General features: G+C 40.6%; 1 non-coding gene across 1 annotated transcript; it reads left to right on the forward strand.

Annotated features, from left to right (window-relative positions):
- Positions 1-19501: 19501 nt before the first annotated feature.
- LOC132608528 (small nucleolar RNA R71) lies at positions 19502-19607 on the forward strand. Its single transcript, XR_009570439.1, has one exon. It is a non-coding gene; the product is annotated as a small nucleolar RNA R71 (small nucleolar RNA).
- Positions 19608-20944: the final 1337 nt, after the last annotated feature.

Raw genomic sequence — 20944 nt, forward strand, 5'->3', positions numbered from 1 at the left:
GTACCCATCTGATTAGTTATGACTTTGCTTCCTTCTTCGCCATGAGGTATCTTAAGGTTGCATGATCAGTGTAAACCACTACTTTAGACCCTAACAAGTAGGCCCGAAAGTTCTCAAAAGCAAACACAATGGCAAGCAGCTCTTGCTCCGTCACTGTGTAATTCATCTGGGCAGCATTCAGTGTTCTGCTTGAATATTAGATCGGGTGCATAATTTTATTGTGCCTCTGCCTAAGCACAACACCTATTGCAAAACCACTAGCATCACACATCAGTTCAAATGGCAAGGACCAGTCAGGAGCAACAATAATAGGAGCAGTAGTAAGACGCTCTTTTAACTCCTCAAACGCCTTCCGACACTTATCATCAAACGCAAACTTCGCCTCCTTTTCAAGAAGCTTGCACATTGGGTTGGAAATCTTGGAGAAATCTTTGACGAAGCGCCTGTAGAACCCAACATGTCCCAAGAAACTTTGGACACATTTGACCGAGATAGGTGGTGGAAGTTTTACAATCACATCAATTTTCTCTTGATCGACCTCGATTCCCTTTTCAGAGATTTTGTGACCGAGGACGGTTCCTTCCTTCACCATAAAATGGCATTTCTCCCAATTTAGCACGAGATTTGTCTCCTCACATCTTTTTAGCACTTGACCTAGATGGCCGAGACACTCTTCAAACGAATCACCCACCACAGAAAAGTCATCCATGAACACTTCCAAGAAATCCTCTACCATGTCAGAGAAGATTGACATCATGCACCTCTGAAAAGTGGCCGGTGCATTACACAAACCAAAAGGCATCCGGCTAAATGCAAACGTCCCATAAGGACAAGTAAACATGGTCTTCTCCTGATCTTCCAAAGCAATGTTGATCTGATTGTAGCCCGAATAACCATCAAGGAAGAAATAGTAGGAACGCCCCGCTATCCTATCAAGCATCTGATCAATGAAGGGAATAGGGAAATGGTCCTTGCAAGTGGCTGTGTTGAGCTTGCAATAGTTCATGCAAACTCTCCATCCGGTGACAGTTCTGTTGGGATTAATTCATTCTTTGCATTTGGCACAACAGTGATGCGGCCCTTCTTAGGAACACATTGGACTGGGCTCACCCATTTACTATCAGCAATTGGGTAAACTACTCCTGCATCTAACCATTTGATGATCTCTTTCTTGACAACCTCTTGCATATTCTCATTCAGTTGCCTCTGATGCTCTACACTTGGTTTGCTATCCTCTTCCAACTGGAATTTGTGCTCACAGATCCCAGATGGAATACCTCGAATGTTTGCTATGGTCCAACCAATAGCACGCCTATACTCCCGCAACACCTCCAAAAGCTGTAGAATCTGCTCCTCAGTCAGTAGGACTGAAACAATCACCGCTAATGTATTGTCCGGACCAAGGAACTCATATTTAATATGTGATGGGAGCTGTTTAAGCTCCAACTTAGGTGGCTCAAGGATCGAAGGCTTTGCTGGAGGAGTTGTTCTATTTTCCAGATCAAGATTTAGCATCTTTGGGTGGTATGAATATGAGCCCAACCCAACAAGTGAATTAACTGTCTCCATATAGCCTTCCATGTCTTCTGCATCGAAATTCATAAGAATACCAGCTAGAGCTTCACCCAAACTTTCTTCTTCCATCTTGAACTCCACTGCTTCATCAACAACATCAAATGAATCAATTACCGAAATACTCTCGAAAGCACTTGGTAACTTCATCCCCTTGCAAGCCTGAAAAGTCACTTCTTCATCGTTGACTCGGAACTTGATTTTATTTTTCTCCGAATCCATCAGAGCTCTCCCTGTAGCAAGGAAAGGTCTCCCCAGAATAGTTGGAATGTCCCGATCAACAGCACAGTCAAGAATCACAAAATCAGCGGGCAACATAAAATCACCAACTCGCACAAGTACATCATCAACCACCCCAACAGGTCTTTTGATAGACTTATCAGCCATTTGTAACCTCATAGTAGTCGGCCTTGGCATCCTCAAACCTGATTGTTTGTATATAGCAAGAGGCATCAAATTAATACTCGCCCCATTATCACACAAAGCACGAGCAAACTCATGGTACCCAAAAGAACAAGGAATGGTGAACGCCCCAGGATCTCCCTTTTTCTAAACAGTTGTAGTTGAAATGATGGAACTCACAGTGTGAGTCAAACTCACGGTTTCATGTTGAACCGTCTTCTTCTTGGTTAGCAGATCCTTCAAATATTTAGCAAAACCAGGCATCTCCTTGACATCTTCCAAGAAGGGAAAGTTTAGAGATAACTGCTTCAACTGATCATAAAACCTTTCGAACTTAGCATCTTCCTTCTTCTTTACCAACCTCTGAGGAAAGGGAGGTTTAGATTTGAAAAGTTTTGTCAAAGGGCGGAGAGCCCCTTTTAAAGCCTGCTTGCTTGTATTATCAGCTTCCTTCACCATCTCTGGAATATCAGCAACCTTCTTGTCAGTAGGATTCTCATCAGCAATAATGGGTGCTTCAGACTGCACCTCAACCTCTTCATCTATCGGCTCAAGATAAATCACCTTCTCATTAGCCCCCTGGAGTATTTTACCACTCGTAGTAGTGATGGAAAACACACGGTCTACACCGCCTCCCCCATTCTTTGGATTTGGAATAGTGTCACTCGGAAGTCCTCCCTTTTTAGGAGGGTGCTGCTCCCTAGAAACATCCCTCATTTGTGACTCAAGCTTCTGAATAGCCACTATATGGGAACCCACTGTTTCTGTCAGCCCAGATAAAGTCCTTTCAGACTTAGATTGATTTGCCAGAATCTTCTCAAGCATTGATTCAACCTTCGAACTACCTTGCTCTTTTGACTACCCTTTCGGTGGTATATAAAGATTGGAACTCTTGTTCCCGAAATTGTTGCTGTTGTTGTAGCTCCCTTGGTTCACACCACCATAATTATTGTTGTAGTTCCCAGAGTTGTTGTAAGCACCTTGACCTTGCTGAGGTCTCCATTGATTCCGATTCTGATAGCCACCTTGGTAATTCTGTCTTTGGTAACCCCCTTAAGAGTTATTAACATAATTCGCATCTTACACCTGCATAGGTGGCCCATCATGGAACGGACCATCTGGAGTATGGTACATCCCTTTTGGCAAAACTGTATCATCCTCACAAATATTTACTTTCTTGATCTGGATTCATCAAACTTCTTCGTTAGCAAGGAGATATTTGTTGCAAGTTCTGCCAATGTTTGTTGGGTGTCTTGATTCTCCTTTACGATATTCTGGATCATAGCACTACAATATGGTACCACATCAGCATTGTTTGAGTGCCAAGCCTGATTATAAGTTGTCATCTTGTTAAGTGTTACACCTCGGAACTTTGGGTTGCTAAGTGATGAAGGGACCAATGTAAATTTTCAGAGAAGTTAAAGGCAAGGGAGAAAAGTCCGTTAAATGAAACTTCACTGCAGTCCTGCAAAGAGGGGGTTCGACGGTCGTCCTTTGTACCGTCGAACAAGTCGATGCCCCGTCGATGGAGCCGTAAAAACTGAGATGGAACGAAGACCATTCGACGAATGGGTCGACGCTTCGTCGATCAATTTGACGGACCGTCCTTATCACCGTCGAATGAGGAGAAATGACAGATTGTTCACTGGAAATTTGACAATATCGACGGTCAGATCGACGCCCTGTCGATCCAATCGACGCTCCGTCGATCGCACCGTACATCACGGACGGGACTGATTTCATGAATTAATAAAGACCCCTCCTCCATATTTATTTCATTTCATCTCCCACTCTCCTCTCTCTAAGACCTCTCTAGAACATTCTCCACCATTCTTCCACAAGAAATCAAAGGAAATCCATGGTCAACTACACCAAATACATGAAATCAAGTTTATGAAACCCATTAAAAGTTCATCTAAGCCAAAAAAAACTCAAGAAGAGTGAGTTAGGGTTTTGGTGCAAGAAGAGAAGTTCCATTCAAAGGTTGTTCATCCATCATTTAAGGTGAGTTTTATGACCCTTTTTATATGGTTTGAGTGGTTGAAAGTTGAAACACTTGAATTGTGGAAAGACATAGAAATTGGGTCATGAATGTGTGAATAGTGATTGATGTGAATTATGGATGTTGGTATGCTGTGATTGTGAATATGTCATAAGTGACATTTAGACCATGAAATAAGTATTATATGTGAGAAAACGCGATAACGAGTTATAATCATAACTGTGGAGAAATTTAAGGGAAATGGTGAATTGCGATAAAAGTAGATAAATGATGATTGTTGATGCTATATTGTGGATGTTGTTATTAACGTTGGGAGTTGATATAGAATGTGGGAAAAGTAGTATAAACAAAGGAAGTGCTGCCCAATTTTCCCTAGAAATAGTGAAATGTTCTTATAGCCGAGTAACTAATGTTAATGCGATTCCTTTCGAAGGTTGAAACACGAGCATCAAAGGAGGGCGAGCAAGCGATAGCTTAGTTAAATGACAAAGGTATGTGAGACTAGTCCCTTCCTTCTATGGCATGAATCCTATAATGTAACTTTCTTTCTTCTCCATGAATCTCTTAAGTTCCTAAAGGATACGAGCTGATGTCCCTAATTTGCTACACAAGGTAATGAATTAGAGTATAGGAGTTCTAAATGTTCATAATATGATGTCATTATTCCTTACACTCACCTCATATACTATTCCCTTCAAGGTGAGGCAGGATGTTAATGAGTGCCCATAATGGAATAGGGGATCACGACATTACGTCACCCCGATAAAGTAAAGTTGTTCTTAAGCCTTATGCATGTATTATGATAAGTATGTTACGATAAGTATATTATGATGAGCATGTATGATGATGATATAACACCGCGCCTATTTGGGCAATCACCGCTAAGGCGGACAACTATACTATACACCATGGCCAACTGGCATGGGCAGACACCACTAGTGGGCGGCAGGAGATGACACCCCGGACGCGGGAGGTCTGGACGCAGGCTAATGCTAATGATTATCACACCGATCCGATATGGACGGGCAGTTTGTATAATTATGCTTATATGATATGATGATGACTATGAGTAAGCCAGCATGCATCACTTCTTTTCTATTTGACAGTCAGATACAAATGTTCCTTATTGATGCTTCCTTTACTTCGTTGGTATGATATTATTGCTTATGCCTCTCATACTCAGTACAATGTTCGTACTGACGTCCCTTTTCTTTGGACGCTGTGTTCATGCCCACAGGTAGACAGAGAGGTGATCTTGCCCCAGATTCGTAAGAGCTGTCAGCTGTTGAGAGCACTCCATTGTTCTGGAGGTGCTTATGATGAGTCTTTTGTGTACAGTTGTATGTGTAATCCAATAGAGGCTCGTAGATACTCAATGTGGGTTATGTGGTTTCTCGACGTGGATATTGTGTAAATATATTGATATATGTTACTGTATAAAAGCATTGTGTTTTGTAATGAAAAGCAGTTTCTTTTGTAAAATGAGCATGAAATCGATAAATGATTGTTGAATGAGTCTAAGAAGTAATAGTACGAGCGGTGCTCGGTGGTTAGCCCCGGGTACTCATCGCGTCCCCTGGTCGGGTCGTGACAAAAGTGGTATCAGAGCTGTTCAGTCCTAGAAAGTGTCTACGAGCCGTGTCTAGTAGAGTTTTGTTTATGGTGTGTTGCGCGCCACGCTAATAAACAATAGGCTACAGGGCATTTAGGAAATATGACCATCTTTCTTCTTATGAGATCGTGCGATAGAGCCGTGTATAAGATTTTTCCTCCCTAATAGTGTGTTGTGATTTCAGAATGCCGCCAAAGGGAAAAGCTACAGCTGCCCAGAAGGGCAAGACTACGACGAACATGCGAGTAGTAAGAGAGCCGCCAACGGATATAGAAGGAGGCGAATCACACAATGAGGCCTTATCTAATGCTTCCTCCACCCCGCCTAATGTGGAAGAGCAAAGAAGAGCTCCAACTCCAATCCCTCCTCCAGTTGCTTCGGGTCAACAAATGACCGAGACCATACATCTATTGACACAGTTGGTTGTTGCTCAGGCACAGCGGCAAAATGCAGGCCCAAGTGATTGATCAGCCAGTACCAGAGCCAGTGATTTTATGACTTTAAATCCTCCGGAGTTTTTCGGGTCAATGCCGGAAGAAGACCCGCAAGGTTTCATAGATGAGATGTTGAGGACATTAAAGATTGTCCATGCCTCCGAAACTAAATCCGTGGAGTTGGCATCCTATAGGGTCCGGGATGTGGTAGTCTTATGGTATAACAACTGGGTATTGTCAAGAGGAGAGAATACGCCTCCTCCGGTTTGGCAAGAATTCGTCGATGCCTTCATCCGCCACTATTTGCCACCCGAGGTCCGCCGAGATAGAGCGGACAGATTTCTAAATTTAAAGCAAGGGAGTATGAGTGCCCAGGAGTATAGCCTGCAATTTAATTCCTTGGCTAGGTATGCCCTGACTGTGGTGGCCGATATGGGGGATAGGGTGCACAAGTTTGTGAGTGGCTTGGGGCTGCATTTGTTCAAGGACTGTTTGACAGCTTCGCTACAAGATGGGATGGATATTTCTCGGATACAAGCCCATGCCCAGAATTTAGAGGGGCGACAACAACCCCAAAGAAGTGATCGTGATGTTGATAGACGGCAGGGCAAGAGGGCTAGGTCCATGGGGGCAGGCAGTGATTATAGAGGGGGACCAATACAGACATCTTCTAGACATTTAGGCCAGTCGGTGACTAGCGCACCTCCTCAGTTTACAGGTAGGAGATTTGATCGCTCCTTTCGTTCCAGACAGGGTCAAAGTTCGAGGGCCTCGGATTCTCAGTTCAGGGAAGATTATAGTCAGAGGAGACCCTCAGTACCGCGATGTAGCCAATGCGGTAGACTACATTCCGGACAATGTCGCCAAGGTTCGGATGCTTGTTATACTTGTGGTCAGGTGGGGCACATGATGAGAGATTGCCCGTCGGTGAGTGGCAGAGTTGGGGTTCAGCCCACAGGTTCAGCAGCTGGTTCTTCCTCAGTGCGCCCGGTAGGGCAGGCTCCCCAGGTGTCAACAAGCCGAGGTAGAGGCAGAGGGGCAGCATCTACTTCAGGTGCCACTCAGCCCCGTATATATGCTTTAGCCAGACGACAAGATCTTGAGTCCTCCCCCGATGTGGTTACAGGTACATTATGCATATTTTCCTATGATGTATATGCCTTGATAGATCCGGGTTCTACTTTTTCCCATATTACCCCGTATGTTGCTAGTCGCATTAGGGTGAAGCCTGAGCCAATCAAACCTTTCGAGGTGTCTACTCCGGTTGGTGATACCGTGATAGCTAGACAAGTGTATAGAAATTGTGTGATAGTGATGTGTGATCATCAAACTAAAGCTGATTTAGTTGAGCTTGAAATTTTGGAATTCGATGTGATCATGGGTATCGATTGGTTTGCCTCATGCTATGCTAATGTTGATTGTCGGACGAAAGTAGTTCGGTTCCAATTTCCGGGAGAACCCGTGCTGGAATGGAAGGGTAATACAGCGTCTCCAAGAGGTAGGTTTATTTCCTATCTCAAGGCTAGAAAGATAATAGCCAAAGGCTACATTTATCATCTAGTCCGAGTTCATGATACCGACGCTAAGTCGCAAACTTTCCAATCTGTTCCGATAGTAAATGAATTTGCAGATGTATTTCCAGATGAACTTCCAGGCCTTCCTCCTGAAAGAGAAATTGACTTCGCCATTGATGTGTTGCCGGACACCAAGCCTATTTCTATTCCTCCTTATCGCATGGCTCCAGCAGAATTGAAAGAGCTAAAGGCGCAATTAAAATATTTTCTTGGAAAGAGGTTTATCAGATCCAGTTCATCGTCGTGGGGAGCACCAGTCTTGTTTGTGAGAAAGAAAGACGGTTCCCTACAGATGTGCATCGATTATAGGCAGTTGAACAACGTGACGATAAAGAATAAGTATCCCCTCCCAAGAATTGACGATTTATTTGAGCAGCTGCAGGGTGCCAAATGGTTTTATAACATAGACTTGAGGTCGGGTTATCATCAAGTGAGGGTTAGAGAAGAAGATATTCCTAAGACAGCCTTCAGAACAAGATATGGCCATTATGAGTTTCGGGTGATGTCGTTTGGGTTGACTAATGCTCCGGCCGTGTTTATGAATTTGATGAATAATGTGTTCAGGCCACTCTTGGACTTGTTTGTGATAATATTCATTGATGATATTCTGGTGTACTCTCGCACAGAATCAGAACATGCCGATCATTTGTGTGTCGTACTTGGAATTCTTCGAGCACGAGAACTATATGCAAAATTTTCAAAGTGCGAGTTTTGGCTGAATTCTGTAACATTTCTGGGCCATGTTATTTCAGATGATGGTATTCGAGTTGATACTCAGAAAATTGAGGCGGTAAAGAATTGGCCGAGGCCTACGACGCCTACCGAAGTTCGTAGTTTTCTGGGATTGGAAGGTTATTATAGAAGATTCGTGAAGGACTTCTCATCTATTTCAGCTCCCTTGACAAGGCTAACCCAGAAGTCAGCTAAATTTCAGTGGAATGATGCTTGCGAACGCAATTTTCGAGCGCTGAAGGACAGATTAACCTCAGCCCCAGTCTTAACACTTCCAGAAGGATCCGATGGTTATGTGGTATACTACGATGCTTCAGGTGTTGGGTCAGGATGTGTGTTAATGCAGCACGGCAGAGTTATTGCTTATGCCTCGAGACAGCTGTGAAAGCATGAAAAGAACTACCCAACTCATGATCTTGAATTGGCTGCAGTTATTCATGCGTTGAAGATATGGAGGCATTACTTGTATGGTGTGCATGTCGATATCTATACAGATCACAAAAGTCTCCAATATATTTTCAAACAGAAGGAGTTGAACTTAAGACATAGGCGGTGGTTAGAATTGCTAAAAGATTATGATGTGAATATTTTATACCACCCCGGAAAAGCAAATGTGGTGGCTGATGTGCTTAGCCGCCGATCCATGGGTAGTTTATGTGAAGTCTCTCCGGAAAGGAAACAAATAGTTCATGAGCTTTAACAGCTAGCTAATCTCACAGTTCGGGTAATTGATACAGGTAGTGCAGGGATTAGCATTAATGATCCCGCGGTTTCGTCTCTGAACACGAAAGTGAAAGAGCGTCAGTATGAAGATCCGCGGTTGAGCCACTACAGAGACGCATTCCATGGAAAGGAGAGATCTCCATTTAAAACTTCGATGGATGAGGTCCTTAGATACCATGACAGGCTGTGTGTTCCGAATGTCGCAGAATTGCGCCGACGAATTCTGAAAGAAGCCCATTACTCTCGGTATTCTATTCACCCAGGCACTACAAAGATGTACCGCGATCTCAAATTGATATATTGGTGGGATGGCATGAAAAGAGACATAGCAGAGTTCGTAGCCTAATGTCCAAATTGCCAACAAGTAAAGAACGAACACCAGAAGCCAGGAGGGCTATTGCAAGCAATGGAAATCCCTACTTGGAAGTGGGAAATTATCAATATGGATTTCATTGTGGGATTGCCCCGTTCCCGAGGCAAATATGACTTTATATGGGTAATTGTGGACAGATTAACAAAGGCATCTCATTTTCTTCCCGTCAGGACAACACATTTCGCAGAAGACTATGCGAGGTTGTATCTCAAGGAAATTGTGTGACTTCATGGTGTACCATTATCCATTATTACAGATAGAGGAGCACAGTTTACAGCCAAGTTCTGGAAATCCTTTCAAGAAGGTTTAGGTACCCAAGTGAAACTCAGTACAGCATTTCATCCACAGACCGATGGACAGGCCGAACGTACTATTCAGACCTTGGAAGATATGCTCCGAGCGTGTGTGCTGGATTTCGGTGGTAGTTGGGATGATCACCTACCCCTTGTTGAGTTCGCTTATAACAATAGCTACCATTCCAGCATCCAGATGGCTCCGTACAAAGCCCTGTATGGAGGAAAGTGTAGGTCCCCAATTGGGTGGTTTGAAATAGGAGAGGTACAGCTAATAGGCCCGGAACTGATTCAGCAAGCAGTAGAAAAAGTCAAGGTGATTCGGGATTAATTGTTGACAGCTCAAAGCCACAAAACATCTTACACGGATAACCGCCGGCGAGATTTGAAGTTTCAGGTTGATGATTGGGTATTTTTGTAGGTGTCGCCAATAAAAGGAGTGATGAGATTCGGCAAGAAAGGGAAGTTAAGTCCTCAATACATCGGACCTTACAAAATTATCCGTGAGGTCGGCCAAGTAGCCTATGAATTGGATTTGCCTTCAGTGCTTGAATCCGTTCATCCAGTCTTTCATGTCTCAATGCTCCGAAAGTGTGTCAGAGATCCCATGAGAATTGTTCCTATTGATGATATACAAGTGTCACGACCCAACCCCATGGGCCATGACTAGTGCCGGAGCTGGATACTCATACACAAACCTGTTAGATATAGTCAAATTGAACTATGAACAATATGGAAACTTGCAAGAGAACTCCGAAAGTTCATAACGTCATCATATATATATATGTCCAGATAAACTGTCTCCTGAGGAGTCACAACTGATCAAATCATAAAATGATACGCAAGCCGACAAGGCTGCCACTACATACGAACATATCCATAGCACATCATATAAACACAGCTGAACAAACTTATACACAACCCACACATATGTCTACAGACCTCTAAGAGTATCGATAGCGAAATATGACGGGACAGGGCCCCGCCGTACCCCTGGATAAACATTTATATATATCATAAGATCTGTACCAAAAGTCTAGAAGTCCTAAGCTGGAGGGTCACCAAACCGACTATCTGTACCTGCGGGCATGAAACGCAGCCCCCCCCCCCCCCCCCAGAAAGGGGGGTCAGTACGAAATATGTACCGAGTATATAAAGCATGAAATGCAGTAAAGAGGATCATAACTGAAATAGGGAGTACAGGAGACAAGTATAACATCCAGAATACCAAAACACTTGCCTTTTGAAACATAAATCATGCATGTCAATATCATATATCATACCCTGCCCATTATGGGACTCGGTGAATAAAGTCATCATATACCATCCTGGCCGCCATAAACATATCATATATATATATATATATATATATATATACCGTACCCGGCCCTCTAGTGAGGGACTCAGTGAACAATACAGTGAAACTGTACACGGTAACATACCCGGCCCGGGACTCGGTGAAAGATATATTGAGGCATGCACGAGCAGAGTAGTGAGCAACCATGTGCAAACTAAATCATATCTGAGACTTAATAGAATAAATAGAATGAACTAAAACTTGAATATCAAAGACAACAGTCATGTCAAGTACCCCTCGAATGTCACTATGGATTATATCAGATAGAACATCAAGAATCATAGACACGTATCAAGACATAATGAAATAGCTTCTGAATCAAGCATATTAGCCATCCTATTGTCTCTAAGAATAGGAGATCTTTGGAGTCATATACACGTCGTTTGTTTGTTTCATACAGATCATGCCATAAAGAAAGAAGGGTTAACTTTACATACCTGTTATAGGTTAACCGTAATCAAGTTCGCTTCGTCGTCCCTTTTGCCTATTCGATATGAAAGTAACGCTATCGTTAGTAAACTATACTTTTTAGCTTATAAATCTACAACCAATCGCTTATAGGAATGATTCTTTAATTCATACTTTCTTGATTAGGATTTTTATTAGTTAAGAACTTAACGGAAATCGGGCAGCATTTCCCCTATATAACTCGCCTAACCCGAACTTCCAATTAACCTCCTGTTATCACAACAATACCAACAATGATAGTAATAGAAATATTCATATTAAATCCTTACAATCCAGCCCATAAAAACTCAAACAACCCAATAACCTTTCTTAATCCTTTTCCAATCCAAATCATTAACATTTAAGATCATACGCCAAACAGATCAACATACGCTTTATATACGTTACGTTATATTCTTCTTTCTTCCAAATTTAGGAGCCATATCAACGACAATACGACAACAACACGAACAACAACATATGAACATAAACCACACTTTTAATCTTTTCAACTCAACAATTCCATACAACAACTACAACTCCCAATAACAACGAATTCATGCAATTTCTTACTCCCAATTTCATCTAATCCAATTTTAATCCTTCCATTTCAACACCATTAATACAATTATACCATAAAATGAGAAAATCTTACCTTAATTTAATTGGAGGAAATTCTACATTTATTTGCTCCAATTTCACTATTTCTTCTTCCTCAATTTAATACCCAATGTTGCTATCACTTCCTTGGACTTGCAATTCACCTTGAAACATAATCAACAACAAGAAAACAAAAATTTTCTTAAGGACCATGGCTGGCAGAGAGCATGTCAGCCATGGTTATGTCTTTCTTTTTCCTTTTCTTAGGTCTCCATTTTGGAAAATGAAAGTGATCACCTTAATTAGTCATTAACTTAAGGTTATATATGGTGCCTCCCTCTTGGACACGTCCCCCCCCCCCCTATGACTCATCAATTGTTGTTTTGATTTATTATTTTTTTAACTACGGATGGGGCCCACTCAAGCATAATTAACTTAATTAATCTTAATTACTCACTAATCCCTACTTAATAATCTAATCATAGTTAATTAGTCCCTAATTTCCAATAATATTTCTATACTAATTGAAATTTATAAACAAATCGTGCACTAATTAAAATCGAGAATTAAAGGCACATATTTCATATCCCAAAATAATCCCGTCCTTAACTTATGTCGATTAGCTGACGAATAATTTTACATATAAAAATACGGGATATAACATCCTTCCCCCCTTTAGAACATTCGACCTCGAATGTTAAACTAGTCCTGCATTTCCAATACTTCCTTCAATGTCCTTTTTATTGAATTATACCCTTCACATGCCTCTTTCGTCGGTCGATTCCGTTCAATTTGTTATAATGCATCCCAGATCTCTAAGTAACCATTTCCATAATATTTCCTCTTTCTGTTGCTTCTCGAAGTAATAATTCCACGTCATTGTCTTTATGGTTGACATTTGTATTACCAGCTCTTCTGCTGGAATGTTACTCTCTCTCTTGTTTGCATACTGTTCAGTTGTACTGTCAGTGATTGATTCGAACTTGTATTCATGGTGCACTTAGTCATAAGTCGACTCTTTCTTTTTCTATAGTTACTCCCTTAAGATGATGTATCGTTCACTTCACTTTACCTTCTGATTTTTAAACAAGATCTTGTAACGCGCAGATATCCCTCATCGGTTTGTTAGACTTTGCAATCCTTGGAGTACTTTTACCTCTGGTAACTTGTAGACCCTTCGTAACTTTACGAATAAAATGAAATTTTCCAAGGTGCAATTTTACTTCAATAACCTTATATTGCCCTGCTGTTCCAATCTATATTCTGGAATCTTCAGCCTCAGGTATCACTTCTCGACTTTCTTTTTAACTGTCATTTTGCTTTTAGCTCTTAATCTTGATCCTTAGAGTTGGCTACCAAGTAGCGCTGGAGTTCCCTCATATTACAACTTTACATAGCTGCTCTGTGACCTGTCTATTATTAACTGGTATAATTCTGAAAGAATTTCTCTTAATTTGACATATAAATTCACTGTCACTCTGTAACCAGTGACCCGCTTGTTCTGATCGTCTCGGTTAAACCATTTCACAACTTTCCTTAATCCAACTTGTAACATTTTAGGCATATTATCTCGTGTCGTTTCTTTATTTACGCTTTGATTTCCTCATATCCTACTACATAAATTTTCTATCTCTCCCTTTTGTCACTTATAAGTCGCAACATCATTAGCGCACAACTTCTTGCCAAATCTTAGCCTCAATTCTAGTATAGCATTGCTATCCTTCGTAATATCGCTTAAATTAGTCGTTGCCATTCTCTTATCGTACTCTTTCTTTTCATAAGCACCTACCTTTTAATGTCATATCATTCAAGATCTTTTAAATAATTCTCAGCACTGTCTCAAATACCGTCTTGACTACTATCCGTTTATCGCTAGCTTTCAGATCTTACCAACTTGTTTCAGCACGGAATCTCACTTGAAGTTTGAGTATCCATATCAAATATGTTGTAGTGTCAATTGTTTCCATCTACACTTACTTTACTTTCATTCGCTTCCCCCCTTTGGGGTTGTACGTATCATTCTCTGTTTGTATTTCGTTCTATGTCCCTATTTCCAATCTCAAATTCACCTGATCCCCCTCCCCCTCCGTTCCTTTTTTTTAACTCACTTGGTATACTGTACAATATCTATGTCTTTTCTTTATAATCTATAACTTTGATTATCCACGTACGAAACCTTGACAAATCGTGAAGCGATGAGAACCTTTCCATATGTAGTATAAAATCTTGTCTGATAATTCGTACTCGAAGCAACTCATCCAAGGTCATATTCCACTAAATCGAATCGATAATTAATGAGTGCTTGTAGTCATTCCAAATTTTCAATTAAGTAGCACTCATATTCTGATGATAAGTGTTCAAAGCTCTCTTGTAACATTATCTTTATCCCAACTTGTATCATATGTTTCCTTTAATAGAATTGCGATATATTATTTGTTCCTCAACCTACAGTCCCTGCCCTTTAAGGATTTGACAGGTGAAGTCATATACGCGCAGTACTCCTTTATGCCTTATGTTCTTTCACCCTTGTCGTGTAGCCAATGCTAACTTCTAACTTACTCAAAATCATATCAACTTCGTCTTACTAATGGTCTTATCTTACCACCTTGTCGTCGTAGTGCACCTTTAAGTTCATAGCTATATGTATCCCTTTTGTTCTATACTCATACTCAATTAATCACGTGTCTTAGGTGTTTCCTTTTGAATTCTCTTACCATTTCTCCAGTCTATGTCCATCTTTTATTCTGTACACGAGGAATCTCATGCTACCTCTGTACCCTTCGGAAAATACTACTTCTGCATAATCCCTTTCTCATTTTCAAAACGTATTTTGTTCATCCCTATTTGTTCTTATTATCCCAGTCATTTTCTGGCACTCATTCTGCTTTGTTGCTCATCTTTATATAGTTTGGTCTTTCACAATTCCGTCACTTATATTATTCGTGTTATCTTGCTCGCTTCCTTCTTATTTCCTTCTTTTAATTATCTCCTTCCTTTCTTGTGCTCGCTTTCATTTCCGTTATCGCATAATCTTTATTCTGAACTTTCCCTATAGAACTTTATAAGTCTTTCTCATCCGTTCTATACTTTGCCTTTCCATTTCACGTTTGCCCTTCCACTTTAGTCGCATATATCGCGTCATCTCTTCTAGTCACTTCCTCACTAGGCTTTACTCATTTTCATAACAATCTCTATTGTATCAACATAATATCCTGTTCGTAATCAATCCTATGGTATAACACTTCTTAACCATGTTCACGATTCTTACTATAATTTAATTACACTCTGTGGAGTAGGCGTACTTAACTTTTCACCCTTTGAGATCAATCTTATCCTTAATATCTCACAAGCTGTCTTATCAATACCTTCATATTTGTCATAACTCTTCCTCCTCCGTACCTTTATCTCAATCATACTATACACCTTTTAATGTAAACTCGTCGTAATTTATCCCTACTTGTCAGTTCAGTTGATACCTTAATATAACACCTTATTAAGACTTGCCAGCCTTTTCTAAATCATCTTTTAGTATCTCAAGCCCTTCCAAATTACCCTAGCATTTCCCTTTTTACCATATTGATACCGATCTCATAATTACTATTACCATCAATTCAACGGTTAACTTATTTCTCGAAGTCAATCGAACTCGCAACTTAGTCAAATATTATCATCACTATTGACACCACCTTTCAAGAATATTACGAACTTATATCTCATTCTCTTTTTATTTTTAAGAAAAATTTGGCAGATTTTCCTCTGTATTTCTTACTATCCCAAAAACCTGCACGCAGGACATACCAACAATGCGTCACTGAGCCAACACATATACATATATATCATATCATATCATAGCCACACAGTTCTCCCCATATCAACAGCAATATGAAAATTATGAACTTACCTCGTATGTCCAACTCAAACTATACCTGTTATACTTTCCTGTTTACTTCCCTTTCAATCTTTAGCTGCATGTTTCAATCATACCTGCAACATTCACACTATATCTAACATATATTCCACTTACCGTTACTGATTACTTTAACTCCTTCAGTGCGCACCTTATAACTGAACTTATCAACAACATATATACACTCAATCCATTTTCTTACTATACTAACAATGACTTACCTTGACGATGGCCAGTTTGTCATTCTGTATATACAAATTCTCATTATAAAACCTTGATATCCCACTTTCACCTGTATGCATAACTACCTTCCGTCCTAGATTTCAAAATTCCCATGGTGACGAGAACACCTTGGTCGCTGTCACTTATAAATGCTTGGTTGTCGGCCCCTTTGATTTCCGCTCGCCACTATTAGGTAATAATCTATAGCAAATGCACGTACATAGGAAATTTCAAATAAGTCTCATATACCTGTAGTCGATCGGTCTCTAGTCCGATCTGGTGATCTATAAGGTGAAGTATGCTCCTCGTCATCATCTGCCCGCCATCTACTCGTCTGGCCTTCATCGCCTTCCTCATCTGAGTTCGAGGAATGTAGATAACCGGGCAACTCCTGGTTTACCGATGACCAGGATAGGGGGCTGGAGTAATCTGTAACACTTACCGGGGTAGCCGGTCTAACGTGGTGATCTGCCATAGAAGCAACTGGTACGGCCTCGGGGACCGCCTCCCTAGATATCAAAAACTTTAGAGGAATTGTCGCTGGGTCCTCCGATGGGTCAGTCTCGATAGAATAACTGAGGCTCCTCCTGCTCGGTCCTGGAGCCTGGGGTCCTGAATTTACTCTAGGGGCCTTCTTAGCACCCCCACTATCTGAAGCCGACCTCTTCATCTCTCGCCAATCTGCACCTATTTCCATCATTACTCAGAAATTATGCCCCCCCCCCCCTATTTTTCGGCAGCTCTCGTAAGTCTTTCATAGAGTTTTATAGTGTTGTAGCCCTGTGAGGCAAATTATTATGGGTTGTTGTGACAGGATGATAGCGCCAAATTACAAGGGAAACTCTGGTGAAATTTTTGTAGAATTCCCGAGTACTTAACATTCGAGGATGAATATTCCAAAAGTGGAGAAGAATGTTACACCTCGGAACTTTGGGTTGCTAAGTGATGAAGGGACCAACGTAAATTTTCAGAGAAGTTAAAGGAAAGGAAGAAAAGTCTGTTAAATGAAACTTCACTGCAGTCCTGCGAAGAGGGGGTTCGACAGTCGTCCTTTGTACCATCGAACAAGTCGACGCCCCGTCGATGGCGCCATAAAAACTGAGATGGAATGAAGACCATTCGACGAATGGGTCGACGCTCCGTCGATCAATTCGACGGACCGTCCTTATCACCGTCGAATAAGGAGAAATGACATATTTTTCACCAGAAATTTGACGATATCGACGGTCAAATCGACGCCCCGTACATCACGGACGGGACTGATTTCATGAATTAATATAAGACCCCTCCTCCATTTTTATTTCATTTCATCTCCCACTCTCCTCTCTCTAAGAACTCTATAGAACCTTCTCCGCCATTCTTCCACAAGAAAACAAAGGAAATCCATGGTCAACTACACCAAATACATGAAATCAAGTTTATGAAACCCATTAAAAGTTCATCTAAGCCAAGAAAACTCAAGAAGAGTGAGTTAGGGTTTTGGTCCAAGAAGAGAATTTCCATTCAAAGGTTGTTCATCCATCATTTAAGGTGAGTTTTATGACCCTTTTTATATGGTTTGAGTGGTTGAAAGTTGAAACACTTGAATTGTGGAAAGACATAGAAATTGGGTCATGAATGTGTGAATAGTGATTGATGTGAATTATGGATGTTGGTATGCTGTGATTGTGAATATGTCATAAGTGACATTTAAACCATGAAATAAGTATTATATGTGAGAAAACACGATAACGAGTTATAATCATAATTGTGGAGAAATTTAAGAGAAATGGTGAATTGCGGTAAAAGTACATAAATGATGATTGTTGATGCTATATTGTGGATGTTGTTATTAACGTTGGGAGTTGATATAGAATGTGGGAAAAGTAGTATAAACAAAGGAAGTGCTGCCCAATTTTCCCTAGAAATAGTGAAATGTTCTTATAGCCGAGTAACTAATGTTAATGCGATTCCTTTCGAAGGTTGAAACACGAGCATCGAAGGAGGACGAGCAAGCGCTAGCTTAGTTAAACGACAAAGGTATGTGAGACTAGTCCCTTCCTTCTATGGCATGAATCCTATAATGTAACTTTCTCTCTTCTCCATGAATCTCTTAAGTTCCTAAAGAATACGAGCTGATGTCCCTAATTTGCTACACAAGGTAATGACTTAGAGTATAGGAGTTCTAAATGTGCATAATATGATGTCATTATTGCTTACACTCACCTCATATACTATTCCCTTCAAGGTGAGGCAGGATGTTAATGAATGCCCATAATGGAATCGGGGATCATGACCTTACGTCACCCCGATAAAGTAAAGTTATTCTTAAGCCTTATGCATGTATTATGATAAGTATGTTACGATAAACATATTATGATGAGCATGTATGGTGATGATATAACACCGCGCCTATTTGGCCTGGCAGTCACCGCTAAGGCGGGTAGCTATACTATACACCATGGCCAACTGGCATGGGCAGACACCACTAGTGGGCGGCATGAGATGATTCCCCGGACGCTGGAGGCCTGGACGCAGGCTAATGCTAATGATTATCACACCGATCCGATATGGACGGGCAGTTTATATAATTATGCTTATATGATATGATGATGACTATGAGTAAGCCAGCATGCATCACTCATTTTCCATTTGACAGTCAGATACAGATATTCCTTATTGATGCTTCCTTTACTTCGTTGATGTGATATTATTTCTTATGCCTCTCATACTCAGTACAATGTTTGTAATGACGTCCCTTTTATTTGGACGTTGTGTTCATGCCCACAGGTAGACAGAGAGGTGATCTTGCCCCAGATTCGAAAGAGCTGTCAGCTGTTGAGAGCACTCCATTGTTCCGGAGGTGCTTATGATGAGTCTTTTGTGTATAGTTGTATGTGTAATCCAATAGAGGCTCGTAGATACTCAATGTGGGTTATGTGGTTTCATGACGTGGATATTTTGTAAATATATTTATATATGTTTCTATATAAAAGCATTGTGTTTTGGAATGAAAAGCAGTTTCTTTTGTAAAATGAGAATGAAATCGATAAATGATTGTTGAATGGGTCTAAGAAGTTATAGTACGAGCGGTGCTCGGTGGTTAGCCCCGGGTACTCGTCGCGGCCCCTGGTCGGGTCGTGACATTAAGTATGTTGGTCACTCGTCGAAAGGTTTTGCTCATGAAACAACCACCAGCTGCATTATAAGCAACTGATTGAGTCACTGGATCTAGCCCTCGATAGAACTTCTCCATTAATATGTGTTCCGGAAAACCATGATTCGAGCTCTTCTGCAAATACTCCTTGAATATCTCCCAAGCTTCATATAGTTGTTCCCCCGGTCACTGCTTGAATTCATATATCTTGTCACGAATTTCAGCCTTCTTGCTAGGGGGGTACCATTTTGTGAGAAAAGCAGTCACCATCTCTGCCCATGAAGTAATCAAATTTCGGGGCTCCTTCTCAAACCATGTTCTTGCCTCCCCGGTTAAGGAATATTTGAATAACCTCAACCGAACAACATCTTGTGGAACGTTGTTCTGGATGTGATTAGCACACACATCCACAAAATTCTGCAAATGACGTTGAGGGTCATTCTCGGTAGAGTTCCAAAAGTATCCCTCAAGCTTCAACAACTGGTATAGAGAGGAATCAATTTTCACGCTAGCAGCTGCAACTCGAAGCTGAATAATAGCAGATGCATAGTCCTCCTCTGCAACAAGATCAGCGAAAATATTCTCATCATCTGATTCATTCGCCTGATTGTTCAACCGATTCCCCTGGTTGCCAGCACGTTGATTTTGCTGATTCTAATTCATGTTCACCTGGTTTACACAGAGTAGCAAACAAGGTGTGATGGAATAAGCAAAAGACTTCAATATAGAACACACTATTTAGTAATTTCAAAACCGTATTCCCCGGCAACGACACCAAAATTTGATAAGCTCAAATTACACCTATTAATGGTATAACGCGGACGTTGTCAAATATAGTAACCCAACAAGGTTGGGGTAGAATCCCACAGGGAATATGGTGTGAAAAGGTCACTAAAGACGTAGGATGCTAAGTTTTAGGTCTAATGTCTTAATCCGATGATTTTGGTAATAGTTGGTTTTTCTATGACTAATTGCTATCTACTTGCTTTGGTGGAAATTTATGGTAAAAGAAACTAAGGTTGTGTCCCCGTTAGATAGAGTGTATGATCATGGGTATTGATCTTGATATACTTCTAATGGATCATTATATGAATGCACTTAATCTCTATATGAATCTCTACTATTTCCCAATAAATAAAGATTATCTCTTTCTATGATTTTCCCAAATATAAGAAAGTAACTATGAAGAACGATTAATCATGCCAAGTAAATTCTTCTTATTCCTAAGTGAAGTTATTAAACAAAGTTTAAAGATTTGAGTCCTTGTTATTTATTCTTACCAACCCTAATTATTTTCCCAAATAAATAAAGGTTTATGGCTTTAATCAATGTTTGCAACCATTAATTATGAATGAAGAATGAAGAATAAATAAACCCTAATAATCTATTATGTGTATATCAATCACAAACCCAATCACAAAACACCCATCATTGGGTTCACAACCCTAATAAGGGAATTTAGCTACTCATGACAAAGAACAAGAAATAAGAAATTGAAGAATTCATAATTGCTTACTTTGGAAGAAAAGAGGAATTGATAATACTTGAATTGATGTTT

Source organism: Lycium barbarum, chromosome 8 (assembly GCF_019175385.1).
Source record: "Lycium barbarum isolate Lr01 chromosome 8, ASM1917538v2, whole genome shotgun sequence".
NCBI classification, from domain to species: Eukaryota; Viridiplantae; Streptophyta; class Magnoliopsida; order Solanales; family Solanaceae; genus Lycium; species Lycium barbarum.